We start from the raw sequence: 14,407 nt of genomic DNA, 5'->3' as shown, positions 1-14,407 counted from the left end.
CTGAACATTTTTCCCCTGCCCCAGTGAGGAATACCGTATATTTGCGTCAATAGCAATCAATCAGGGAACTCTGGTGGTCTAGTGGCAAGAAGAAGCTGAGCTGCAATCCTGAAGGCACACAGTTCGAGGCCACCAGTCGCTCCATGGGAGAAGGATGGGCAATCTCCTCCCATGCGATTAACTGCCTCTGAAAACCTGCTGGAGGGTCAGGTATGCGTCAGTCCTGACTCTATGGTACACAACAACAACAACAACAGCAATCAATCAATCCACCAGCAATTCTCACAGAATGTGAGGACATGCCCTGCGTCATCTCACTCCATGCGCTGTGTTGCAGCATGATTAAGATGCAAATCCGACCTCTAAGATACAACGCAGCCATTTATAAACGTGTTCCTCAGCAACCTAGGGGAGTCTCTTCCCTGCTATTGGACCCCAAATAGCACTTTGATCCCATGCTTAAATAGAAAGTGATTTTGATTAGAATGATAAAACTTTTTGTCCCAAAAAAAAGTTTTCCAGAGCAAATATAATTTAGTCCGTTTCATTTCTTGGGGTTTGGGGTATATGGTGTTTTGTTTTGTTATCTGGTAGGAACATCAGTAACATTTCCAATAATTTTAATTTTCATCTGGATTATGAGGGATACTTTTCTATAAATACTTTACAATAAAATCTTGATTCATCACTCTTTCTGTTTTGGCTGTGTCCGGCCTTGGCTTTTGCCATAATGACTTCATTCTCTTCAAGGGCCAGTCTTCTCAGGCCCAATTTTGCAAATCTAAATGTTGTCAACGAGGCTTGATTCTTCAGTCAATTTTCAATTATAGCCAAATTTATCATGTGCCGTTTTAGCCACTGTCAGTTTTATATGCTGTTCTTTATTTTCTACCAGTAATATTAATTAGAACTTGAATAAAAGCTGATAGCTATATTTATATTTTATCTCGTCCAAGAGGATATTATGAGCAATTGTCTCGGATATGCTAGGATGATTCGAGAATGTGGGCAGCCTGGGCAGATGATTAAGTGTCTGGGCTCTGGAGCCAGGCTGTCTGGTTTCAAATCCTGACTTCACTTTTAGGCTGGCTTCCTTAGTTCCTGAGAGAAGCTGTATGTGAGATTATATATGCAAACCTCCGGTGGTGGAGTGTCTGAAATGCGTCCCCTTTCCAAAGGGCTGTGTCTACTTAAGATGAATTCTTTTGTCAAGATAGAATAATATTCAGGGGACCAACCTTAAAGCTCAACACAGGCTAGCTCCAACCCCACGGGCATAGCCGACAGAACCAGGAGCCCCAGCTCATACCTTCTCTACTTGGAAGCCATAAGTTTGAGTGGCCCTTCCTGTTTATTTGCATTTGGGCAGATACCTAGATTCCTTGTTGTTATTATGTGCCATCGAGTTGCCTGTGACTCATAGCAATCCTATGTACAATAGACCTAAACCCTGCTCTATCCTGTGCCAATCTCACTATCTCTGACACTCCTACCTCCACTACTCCAGTCATTGAATCATTCCATCTCATCAAGAGTCTTCCTCTACTACGCCATGCCTCCACCCACCCAAGCATGACGTCCCTCTCCAAGGACCAGTCCCTCCTTACAACATGTCCAAAATATGTCAGACAAAGCTTCAGAATCCTTGCCTCCAAGGAGCAGCCTGGTTTAACCCTTTCCAGGGTGAATCTGTTCATTCTCTTAGCAGTCCATGGTATATTCAATACTCCAACACCATAGCTCAAAGACATCAATTCTCCTTCTATCTTCCGTAGTCATTTTCTAGCTCTCTGATGCATAGCAAGTGATTACAAAGACCATGGCCTGTATCCTTAGGTTGCACAAATGGTGTGTATCAACTACGAACTTAAAGATTAATGGTTCTAACCCTCCCAGTGGTGTCATGGAAGCAAAGCCTAGTTTATGCTTCTATGAGGATCATAGCCAAGAAGCCTTTATGGAGCAATTCAACTCTGTCACACATGGGTCACCATGAGCTGAATTGACTTGACGGTTGTGGGTGAATTCTTAATTGTGCATTAAGTCTCAATTGTCAAACCAACTCTGTACACAACTGACTGTGTGGACGCAGAGAGAGCTGGTGGAGTGAGGCAGATGAGAGGGGTCTAGAGAAATGACGAGTGAGGTGATCTGGAAGGAGAAGTTAATGGAGTCCAGCTGTGCTCCCTGCACCTGGACTCTTCAAGACGCTAGTCTTCCTGACAACCAACCCCTTGTGTCTTGAGTGTTGATTAATTTAAAAAAATTTTATTTGAGTGAAAGTTTACAAATCATGTTTAGCTTTCTTTCAATCATTCCTAGACACTTTATTTTAGAACAGTCTTTACAATTGATTCATGCAATTGATGAATTACAATATCTAATCAAACCTTATTGTATTCCATTCCCTTCATCTAAATTATCTATTTAATAGTTTTTCATATTTATTCATTTTCTTCTTGAACTTTCTTGAATGAGCTTCAGTGCCTCTTGACAAACAGACCCCTAAAACGCATTTATTCCTTAATCCACAGTGAACCCATGGGTGTTTTTTTTTTCTTGTTTGAATTATGGTCAAAATATACAAAGAAAAACATGCCATCTCATTAAATTCCACATGTGCAATTCAGTGACATTGACTATACTTTTTCACGTGGTGCAATCATCTTTCCTTTTCCAAAACAATCCACTACTATTAGTAAGAATAGCATCCAAGAATACACTCTGTCTTTTCTCTTACCTCCTACTCCTGGTCACTACTAACAGTCTATATATTTTGTAATTGTGTATAAGCAATGTTACACAGTGCTTTTTTTTTTGAGACTGGTTTCATTCACTCATGTTGTGGCATGCAGCAGGACTTCATTTGTTTTTGTGATGAGCCATATTCCATTGTATGTATCACTTTTGTTTATTATGCTTCTGTGCACAGACATTTCCATTGTATGCACTTTTTGACTACTGTGAAAAGTGCTACAAGGCACACCATTGTACTGGTTTCTGTTTGGTAAAGTTTCTTGAGGGAAGGGACCAACTTGTTCATCCCTCCCCCTGCTACAGCATAGGACATAGCAAAGAAGAAATGCAAGGAGTCCTGGTTTAATGAATTATGAGCCTGGGAAGCACCAGGCTGGACACAGAGAATGCACTTTAGAAATATAAACAATAGCTGAATCACTACAGGCAGTGAGGCTAGTCCCAAGCCTCCCACGGGATCTGTGTGCGTATGTGTGTATTCATGAGTCTGGTCCCCTAAATATGCCATCAGGCCCATTTATAGTACATTCTGTGATGGTTTTGCAAGTGCAGGAAAATCCATTTGAATCCAATAATCTCAGATTGCCCTGTTCATTTAGTAATTAAAATCTATTACCCTCATAGATTACTTGAGCCATTATTATAAACGCTTGGTATTCAGCCCCTTCCAAGCCTCCTCCAGACACCTGAAGGGAGACCTTTGGGTAACACTGTAAATGCATTTGCTGTATCTTTCTATCTAAGTGTTTGCAGCAGGTTTTATGGAGCTTGTAAATATGAACTGATTTCCTTTTACATATGTGAGTCAGCCTTAGTTTTGTCTAAAGTGGACTTTATGAACCTGCACGGATTAGAATAAACACTGAACCCAGCAATCAGTTCTATATTTAGTTCTTAAATAGCAAGGCTTTGGGGGTATGTATGTGTATGTGCATAATATTAGAGGGAAAGAGAATCAAATGTGCTGTTGTCATGTTGGAAGCTGGTTGATCCAAGGCCTTGGGGAGGGGGTGCTCCTGGTCAGTTGGGGTCAGGGACAACAACTGAGGGATCTCTCTAGAGGTCGCCATTTGCTTGTAAAATGGGGAGAATGATGACTCCCTCTCAGGACACAGGGGTTCTGTGACTAGAGCTGTGCAGATCAAAGGAAAAAGGAAAAGCCAAAAGACACAGTTGTTGTTATTGTGTATAGTTGAGTCAGGACCAATCCAGAGCTGACTCTGCGGCAGGTGTTCAAAGATACTAAGTAGCACTCGAGAAGACTACCAGTCTTCCTCCGATGGAGCAGCTGGTGGATTCAAACTGAGTGCCTTTGAGACTGCAGCCCAGCTTCTTAGCACTAAGCCCTCAGAGCTTGGTCACTACTTCTGATCGCCTCCTACATAACCCACACAAAACAAAATGTAATGACCCAATCCACACTCTGTACTGCACAGAGGAAGGCTACAGCAGTTTGCTAGTCACATACTGTGTGTTGGGAAAGGAACAGTATATTATGGACTTCCAAGAAAACAAACAAATCTATCCTGGAAGAAATGAAGCCAAAGTGCTCCTAAAAAGCAAGAGGGATGGGTTTTCATCTTATACCCTTTGGGCACGTTATCAGAAGGGGCCAATGTTGTTGTTGTTCTGTGCCGTCGAGTCGTTTGTGAGTCATAGCAACCCTACGCACAACAGTCCTAAACTCTGCTCTGTCCTGTGCCAATCGCACCATCTCTGACACTCCCATCCCAATTACCCCAGTCACTGAATCAGTCCACCTCATAGAGGGCCTTCCCCTCCTGTGCTGTCCCTCCACCCTCCCAAGCGTGATGTCCCTCTCCAAGGACCTGTCCCTCCTTACAACATGTCCAAAGTATGTCAGATGAAGTCCCAGAATCCTTGCCTCCAAGGAGCAGCCTGGCTTCACCCTCTCCAGGGTAAACCTGTTTGTTTTTTTAGGAGTCCATGGTATATTCAATACTCTTCTCCAGCACCACAGCTCAAACGCATCAATTCTCCTTCTCTCCTCCCTAGTCATTGTCCAACTCTCTGACACTTAACAAGTGATAGCAAAGACCATGGCCTGTATAAGATGCACGTTAGTCTCCAGAGTGACACCATTGCTCTTCCATACTTTAGAGAGGTCCCTAACAGCCAGACTTTCCCATCGCAATACAGTCTTTTAATTTCCTGGCTGCTGGTGCCAAGAGTGTTGATTGTGGAGCCAAGCAGACTAAAGCTGTGAACAATCTCAATTACTTTATTATCCATCCTGTTGCTGCCAATTGGTCCAGTGGTGAGAATCTGTCTTCCTGACATTGAGCCTCAATCCATATTGAAGGCTACAGTCCTTGACCCTCTGCAGCAACTGCTTTAGGTCCTCCTCAGTCTCAGCAAGCAGGATTGTGTCATCTGCATAACACAGATTGTTGATAGATCTTCCACCAATCTTGACTCCATATTTCTCCTCAAAGAGCCCAGCCTCCCAGATGATCTGTTCTGCATATAGGTTGAAAAGGTATGGAGACAGGACACAGAAGGGCCAACAGTTGGGAAAAGATAAAATACTTAGAATAGTAGAGGGTTAATAAAGGAGAGGAAGTACTTCGAAGAGATGGATTGACACAAAGATTGCAATAATGAGGGTGTGTATAGCAGAGATCGGGAGGATGATGCAGGATCAGGCAGGATCTCGTCCTGTTGTACACAGAGTTGCTACAAGTCAGAGCTGGCTCAGTGGCATCTCACAGCAACATGCTCCAAGCCCAGGGCAGGAAGATACTGTACCCCATGCAGGGTCACATGGGTTGCACTGGAGAGCAGAGCAAATTAGAAAGGCTGTAGGAAGTGGACTTGACAGTAACAGGAGTGGGGAGTGCTCCCCGGGTTCTGTGGGAGGATGTGACTAATTAGATCCCCAGGCCGGAAGGGAAGTGAAGACCATTAGATGGAAAAGTAGGTGAGGAAAGCAATCTTAGGGCATCAGGCCAGGTGGAAAGGCATCCCTGCAGGTGGGAGGATATTCAGGGAGAAAAAGGTACCTTGTGGTTCCACCTTTGGGGTCCTGTGAGGCTCCAAGATATTAAGGCAGCACTTGAAATTGTAGGCTTTACAATAAAATATTTATGGAATCAACTTTAAAATTCTAGAAGGTTATGGCATGTGCCTCCTCCTGTGACAATCTGAGGAAGCTTTGGTCAAAACAAGAACTTGAATCAATGATTACATTTAAAGGATGAGCATGGATGATAAGGGAGAGAGAGTGGGGAGAAAAAATATGAATAAACTGATGAACTTGGGAAAGTAAAAACAATATACAATATCGATGTTGTTGTGGTGGTTGTTGCATACTGTGGAGTTGGAACCAACCCATAGCTGACCCTCCAGTGGGTTTTCAGAGGCCGCTGAGCGGCTGGTGGCCTTGAACCGAGATGTTATTAGATACTATAGTTCATTAATTATATTCTTGGATTGTAATCAATATTCTAAACCAAAAAGTGTATGAATGATTACATGAAAAACCAATATAATTTGTAAACTTCCAAAGTTGTTGTTGTGTACCATCAAGTCAGAACCAACGCACAGCTGGCCCTCCGGTGGGTTTTCAAAGGCAGTTAATTGCACGGGAGGACACTGGCCATCCTTCTCCCGCAAAGTAGCTGATGGATTTGAAACACATGCCTTCGGGATTGCAGGGCAGATTCTTACCATTAGGCCACCAAAAATATTGCAAACATTACTTGAAAGTGTTTTCCCGAGTTTTAACTTTACAGAAATGATGCCAGAGGAAAAGTTTTTTATCATCATGATAATTGACAAAACAGAGGAGTTAAGAGGCAGCGGAGAGTGGAGGACAGGCTCTCTGGAGCTTCGTTACCTTCATTTACATCTTAGATCAAGCAGGTAAAGAGCTATGTGACCTTGAATATCACTTAACTTCTCTGAGTCTCAGGCTCTTCTTCATCTGTAAGATATGGATTATAATACCTTTGCCCTAGAGATAATATATGCATAGGTGTACAGCAATCCCAAAGACACATGGTTCGAATCCACCAGCTGCTCTCAGGACGGGCAGTCTCCTCCTGTGCAATTTACTGCCTCTGAAAACCCACTGGAGGGTCAGGTATGGGTCAGTTACAACCTGATGGCATACAACAAAAACAACTACAACAGTTGTTGTATAGGGGTTTCACTTTTAAACCCAAAAGCCACATCTTTCTGGTAGGTCAAACTCACTTGCGGCTCCCTAGGAGAAAGACTGAGATTCTTCTCCTGTGTTATTTACAGTCTCTGAAACCCAATAGTGGGTCAAGTTTGAGTTCTTTTTTTTTTACCCTATAGCAATGAGTTAATGATTAAAAGTGTGGACTTGGAACAGACAGACTTCAATTTGAATCTTGGCCTTGCCACTTAGCACCTTTGTGACTTCAGACAACTAAACCTCTAGTTTCTAAACCTGTTTCCTCATCTGATATTTGGAGTAGGTAAATGCCTTCCCTTCCAGGGTTATTGTGAAGATCAGATGAAAGAAGAACACATTCAAAGCACTTATTATACCACCTGTCCAAAGTGGCTTGCCTCCGGACACTCTCTGAACAGTGCTCAGGCCTTTTGTTCATAGGGTCTCTATGAGTCATCTACGACTCAATGGCACCTAACAACAACAACAGCATAGAGAAAGCACTTGATCAATGTTACTTGTCTTAGGATCCTTAGAATGATTCTAATTTATCATCATTCATTTATCCTGCATTTGGGATTTCTGTATGGACTCTGGAGCTTGGTTCTGTAGGGACATTTCTCTGTGGTTCCCTAAGGAGGAAGCATGCATACTTTTTCTGTTTTGGAGGAATATTTGGTTTCTTTGCCCTTGTCAGAACATTGCAATATTGTATGTAAAAGTTAGAATGATTAAGGTGTGGACAAGCTATACCTGCCTCCAGATGATATTTGGTTCTCATGAAGAGGCCCAGCTACAAAGCATTCACAGAGCTGGGAGCAGAAACAGGGCCTGAGGGGATAATTGGACATGGATGCTCTCATGTCCTGGTATTCCCCGTCCATCTGGTTGTTATTCTTAACAGTACTCCCCTTTATCTTATTTGTATCCTGAGTGGGATATTAAGTTATACGACTCCATATAGAGGCCTCTGAGTTATCATAGACTGCCAAAGAACACACAGAGCTTTGTCCTGGAGAGGGTGAAACCAGATTGCTCCTTGGAGGCAAGGATTTTGAAACGCTGTCTCATGTACTTTGGGCATGTTGCCAGGAAGGACCAGTCTTTGGAGAAAGACATCATTCTTGGAAGGGAGGTGAGTCAGCGTGGGAGAGGAAGACCAGATGAGATAGACTGACACAGTGACTGGGGTAATGAAGGTCGGTGTGTCAGAGACAGTGGGGCTGGCTCAGGACAGGACAGAGTTCAGAGCTACTGTTCTCATTTGTTCGCTATGAGTCATAGTTCACTTGCTGACACAAAACAACAGCAACAACATACTTGATGTATTTCAGAAGTCACCCTCCTCTGGTTCAATTATGGCTGGAATTGTCTCTGGCCATGTGTGACCCCTGGAAAGGTTACCTCTTATTTTGAGAGTTTTGAGGGTGTTTCCCATATGTTGGGAGGAAGAGGGGTCATTCATGGGGAAAATATCTCCTTCTCTCTGCTGGAAAACTTACGGGTGCTTGTCTTTTCCACCTTAGCACACATTATGGGAACCTTGTCATCTTCCAAGATTTAGAGAGTGAATGGCTACATGCCAGAGGGAGAGCCGAGAGGTCAAATTAACACAATAACTGAACAGCCAAAACCTACGCAAAATAAGCAAGCAGGCTGTCTCCTGCCAGAGACTTGTGGCTTTAATTTGAATCTGCTCTCTCCTAGTTGGTGTTGCTATTGCTGCTGTTCTGGCAAGGGGTGGTGGAGAGACGTACGTGGCTGTCCTCGTGTTCTAGCTTGGTTACAATGACAGCCAGGTGGAGGCTGGAAGGAGCTACTTCTGGAAGGAGATGCTGGTTGAATGCATGCTGCGTGCCTTTGAGCTGTGGTGTCGGAGAAAAGTATTGAATATACCATGGACTGTTAAGAAAATGAACAGATTCGCCCTAGAGAGGGTTAAACCAGGCTGCTCCTTGGATGCAAAGATTCTGAAGCTTCGTCTGACATACTTTGGACATGTTGCAAGACAGGATCTATCCTTGGAGAGGGACATCATGCTTGGGAGGGTGGAGGGACAGTGCAAGAGAGGAAGACACTCTATGAGGTGGATTGATTCAGTGACTGGGATAATGGAGGTAGGTGTGTCAGAGACAGTTCTATTGGCACAGGATAGAGCAGGGTATAGGGCTGTTGAACATAGGGTTGCTATGAGTCGCAGGTGACTCAATGGCATACAACAAGCGTGTTTACTCACTGCCATCAATTCAGTTCTAATGCAGAGTCATTGTCACAGTCACTATGGCCCCACAGTGGAATTCCAAGGCCGTGAATCAGGATGGGAGGAAACTGCCTGTCCTTCTCCCTGGGAGCTGCTCCAGTCCAGGAGTTGTGCCCTGGAGATGTGCGGCATTTTCAGGCCATGAGAGCTCCTCAGTGTTTACTAAGATGCCATTAAAAATGATTATGTAGCAATAACAAGACAGGTTTCCCATGATCCCTTTCATGTTAATGTGTTCATCTTGTTGTTGTTGTTGTTATGTGCTGTCGAGTTGCTTGCGACTCATAGCGACCCTATGTACAACAGCCCTAAACTCCGCTCTGTCCTGTGCCAATCGCACTGTCTCTGACAATCCCATTCCAATTATCCCAGTCACTGAATCAATCCACCTCATAGAGGGCCTTCCTCTCCTGCGCTGTCCCTCCACCCTCCCAAGCATGATGTCCCTCTCTAAGGACCGACCGGTCTCTCCTCACAACATGTCCAAAGTATGTTAGACAGAGCCTCAGAATCCTTGCCTCCAAGGAGCCACCCGGTTTAACCCTTTCCAGGACAAATGTGTCTGTTTTCCTAGCAGTCCATGGTATTCTCAATACTCTTCTCCAGCACCACAGCTCAAAGGCATCAATTCTCCTTCTATCCTCCTTGGTCATTGTCCAACTCTCTGATGCATAACAGGTGATTGCGAAGACCATGGCCTGTATCAGACGCACCTTAGTCTCCAGAGAGACACCATTGCTCTTCAGTACTTTGGAGAGGTCCCTAACAGCAGACTTTCCCATGGCAATGTGCCTTTTAATTTCCTGGCTGCTGGTGCCAAGACTGTTGACTACAGAGCCAAGCAAACTAAAGCTGTGTACAATCTCAATCTCTTCACCATCAATCAAAGTCAAATTTACATGTGATCACCACATGTCAGGATTTTCCCCAAATGCATCACATGTGTTAACTTTAAAAAAATTTAAATTTTATTTTATATTGTTTTTCATACAAAATTTGTATACTTTGTGTTTTGTTTATAACACCGTGCTTCACACATTCTTGTATTCACATTGTGTTTCATAATATCATTCCTATACATTGTGTTCAATGAAATGAATACCATTGATTCATGCCCATCATGACCTCACCCGTTCAGGGCCCCACTGAATCTTTCCTAATTTCTTCAACTCTTCATTTTGCCCACATAACTCTGCCCTCAGGATTTCACCTCCGCCTCGCCCTGCCTGGTATTGACTTTGATGAATCTGACAACAACCATCTCCCTTGGAGATTCTATCATTGTCCCCACTTTTCAGATGTGGAAACTGAGGCATCGAAATGTTAAGTAACTTGCACAAGGTCTTATTGCTGGAAAGTGGTAGAGTTTTGAGCCTCACTGTCCAAGTCCAGAGTCAGAAGGCTGAGCTAAGTCCATGTCAAGTTTCCGCATGTGAGAAAACCCAAATCCCTCTGTCTGCTGGCTCCAGCCTTGAATGAACCATGCAATCTTAGTTTCCTCATCTTCAAATGGAAATGATCGCAAGCATGCTAGGCTTTTATTAAGCACCAAATAAGCACTTTACTTGCACTATCTTGCAGTACTTGTATCATCCACATTTTCAAGAAAAGGAAATTGAGGCACAGAGAAGTTATGTAACTTGCTGAACACACACAGGTAGGTATTAGAAGAAAAGAGGCTCCATCCCAGCTCTAGAGTTTTAATCTTTAGACCTTATTAAGCTTCTCCTCTTTCTGTGTCGGATTCTTTAAAGGACTGTCATAGTGAGGAAGTGAGATGGGTACATGGTGATGTTGAGACAAGGTATGTGGACAAGCTGTCACTTGTAGACTGGATCCTAGGGCTAGAGAAGAAAAGGGAGGAGATTCACCATGTATTCAGCAATGCCTTAAGGCAGAGGTTGAAGGAGAGAGACACATATGTGCAGCAAGGAGCCTGAGCAGTAGAGATGCCAAATGTGAAGCAAAATCAGGTGGAACCTCAAAACCAAGTAACACAGTGGAGCATCTCTCTTAGGGCTAAGTGATAAAGTCAACAGACCCTGTGATCGTGGCTCGCAAGGAACTACAGTGTTAATTAAAGCAGTTGGGTCAGCAACAGAACCCAATGCTAACAAAACGTTATCACATATTACAAAAGCTTCGTTGTAACCAAAGTCATTCTGCCTCCTGCTTTTCACCAAATTTTCCTCCCTTCGACCTGCTTCCAAGAATCCCCTTCCTCTTAGACACCTCTGCTGAGGAATCCTAATTTGCATCCCCATATGCATCGCCAATCTTCCTCTTTCTTTTACTAATTTTAATGAAAATTTACAGAGACTTTGGATTTCCATTCACTCATTGTTGCACTTTTCTCCATGCCCACCCCTCCCCAGAGTACACTCATCTCTTTGAAAAGTAAAAGAAAAGTTCCTCCATTGTCCTCCCCCCAGGACCACTCCACTATGCAGCCTTCATTCTGGACTCCTGTCATGACAATAATACCTAATCACAGATCCCTTTTAAACAGTTCTTTCCCTCATCTGTTTCAATGCAGTATATATTATTCATCTTTCTCAGTCTCTCCCCCGCCCCAACCCCGATGACAGTCTTGTTTTACAACAGTGGCACTGTGCTGTATTTGTCCCTTTGTGACTGAGATACTTCACTCAGCATAATGTCCTCCAAGGTCACCCATTTGAATACTATTGCATGAGCTACATGAAGCTCCTCTGAGCTGTAATGCGCCTACAGAGTTACCCTCCAGGCCTCTTGAACTGAAGGTGCTACAAGACTGACAACAGCATCCCTTGCAATGTGGCCACTTCTTTCCTAAAATGTGGGCATCTGCGGACCGCCAGTTATTTTCTATGGGGGCAAGAACGCTTGTCTTCCTCCTCAGATGGACTCCTCCTACTCTCCTTACTTCTGCTCAGAATCTGATTTAAATATGACTTGAAAGAACACAAACATCCGGCACTCAAAAGAATTGTAACTTCGTTCTATTTTGTTGGATCACAACAGTCGTCATATCATTCTTCGCTGCTTGGTGATGTCCTGTCAAAAGAGACAAAATGACATTGTTGGGCAAGATGGCAACATTAATCACGTGCAAGTGATTTATTTTTAATGCACCACACGCTGGCTGTCCTCTGGTTATTTGTGAATATGTATCAAGCCCAAACTTAGAAATTTTGATAATTGGTTTCTTGCAGTTCCATTATTTTCCCTTTTCCTCAAGTTTTGATGAGTGTGGAAAGTTTCCCAAAAATGTATCCGTAAATGAATCCTAGATGCAAAGAGACAGTCAGAACCAGCTTATTCATTATTTAAAAAGAAATCTGTTTGTTGAGTGTTTGATCTATTGGGCACTCTTTGAGGTGCTGGAGGTGCCATGAGCAAGGACAGAGGCTGTCCCCTCACAAAGTTACTGACCAGTAGTGGAGGAGATAATAAAATAAGAAGTTATGTACATACATCAAATGCTTACGCACGGAGACAAATGCTTAGAATGAAGTACACAAGGTACTGGGAAAGTCATGGGATTGAAAAACCCCAGGTCTGAGAGGATGTCTTCCCTGGTTATCTAGCCTAAAAACCCCACGTTGTAGATGAGAAAATCCAGGGTTTACGTCATTTCCCCTCGGTCTGTGTCTAAAGTTTCTAGCAGACCCATAGCAGAAGGACAACTTCCTTCACCACATCCTTCAGATCTAGTGGTGAGATCCCAGTAACTTCGTAATAAGTTTTCTGGAAAGACTTATTTTAAGAATATGCAACTATATGTCACTAATATACTTGTGTAAAAATTCTGGAGAGCATTCTCGTTCTCCTTCTTTTTGCCATATTGATAAACCGAGGCCAGGGTGCTGTGGGAATACGCAGTTCTCTTTCCTCTTCCAAGGAACTAATCCAGAATTGTTAAGACTGTGTTGAAACTCACAACCTGGATCTGTTAGACCCATTACCTTAGTGGACTGTACCATGAGGGAATCGGGGGAGAGTGCAGGGCCTTAGAAGAAACAAGATAAAGAAGGTGACGCCCACAGAGGCAGAAAACCAGGGGGTTAGGAGAGAGGAACCATCCCTCAGCTTGTGCACAGCTCATGAGGTTGGTCCATGGTAATTGACAGTAAAGATTCACACACCATTTTCTGGGTTCCCCGTTTCTGCTCAGTGTCTCCTTTCTGGCCAGAGGGGAGGGGGGGAACACCTGAGGCCAGGGCCAGCTTTGCAATCTTTTTTTGCTTTTGTCTTACCTCACTCAATAGGAATTATTATAGAGATTTGTCAAAGTGAGTTGAAGTGTCATCCCTGAATTTGTCTCAGGTAACACACTCCCTTCACCCATCCTGAACGGTAAGGCGGAATCAGTTCTCATAAAGAGCATTTGCAGCAGCGCCCTTGCCCAAAAGGGATTGGTGACCTCCTACTTCCTCTCATAGGATCAGCTAGATCAGAGACTGTGTGGGTGCCGCAGAACTGGACAATGTGATGCACAAGGTCCCCCTGAGTTAGAAAGGAAATGATAGCAACAGGCTTAACAAATGTTCCTGTTTTCTGTTGCTGTGTAACAAACGACCCCAAAACTCCACTTAAAATACAATACCAATTTACAATTCTACTTCATGATTCTAGGGATTGACCGGAAGCTCTGCTGGGCGGTTTTTTGCTAGATGTCCTTCATGTGGTTCAATCAGAAGAAAGCTCACTGGGGACACAGACTACTGTCTTCTGATGGGGTGTCAAAGAGTTTGTTGCTATTTGTAAACAATCTCAAGTCTGCTTTTTGTAGGGAACTCTAGCGGCCTAATGGAAAGAAACTGTGCTGCAATCCTGAAGGCACACAGTTAGAGGCCACCAGCGCTCTGTTGGAGGAGAATGAACAATCTCCTCCCATGCAACTAACTGCCTCTGGAAACCCGCTGGAGGGTCAGCTATGGATCAGTTCTGACTTAATGGCACACAGTAGCAACAAGTTTCAGTCATGTGTCTTAAGAAAGCTAATACTAATCCTACTACACTGCCGTGGTAGTCAAGACAGCATGATACTGGTACAATGACAGACACATAGATTAATGGAATAGAATTGAGAACCCGGAAATCAGCCCATCTATTTATGGGCAATTGATTTTTGACAAAGAGATGAAATCAGTTAGGTGGGGAAATGACAGCCTTTTAAACAAATGGTGTTGGCAAAATTGGAAAACTATCTGCAGAAGAATTAAACAAGATCCCCACCTCACTCC

Source organism: Elephantulus edwardii, unplaced genomic scaffold (genome assembly GCF_000299155.1).
Source record: "Elephantulus edwardii isolate Elephantulus edwardi_28Jun2011 unplaced genomic scaffold, EleEdw1.0 scaffold00006, whole genome shotgun sequence".
NCBI classification, from domain to species: domain Eukaryota; kingdom Metazoa; phylum Chordata; class Mammalia; order Macroscelidea; family Macroscelididae; genus Elephantulus; species Elephantulus edwardii.
This window is presented reverse-complemented; position numbering follows the sequence as displayed.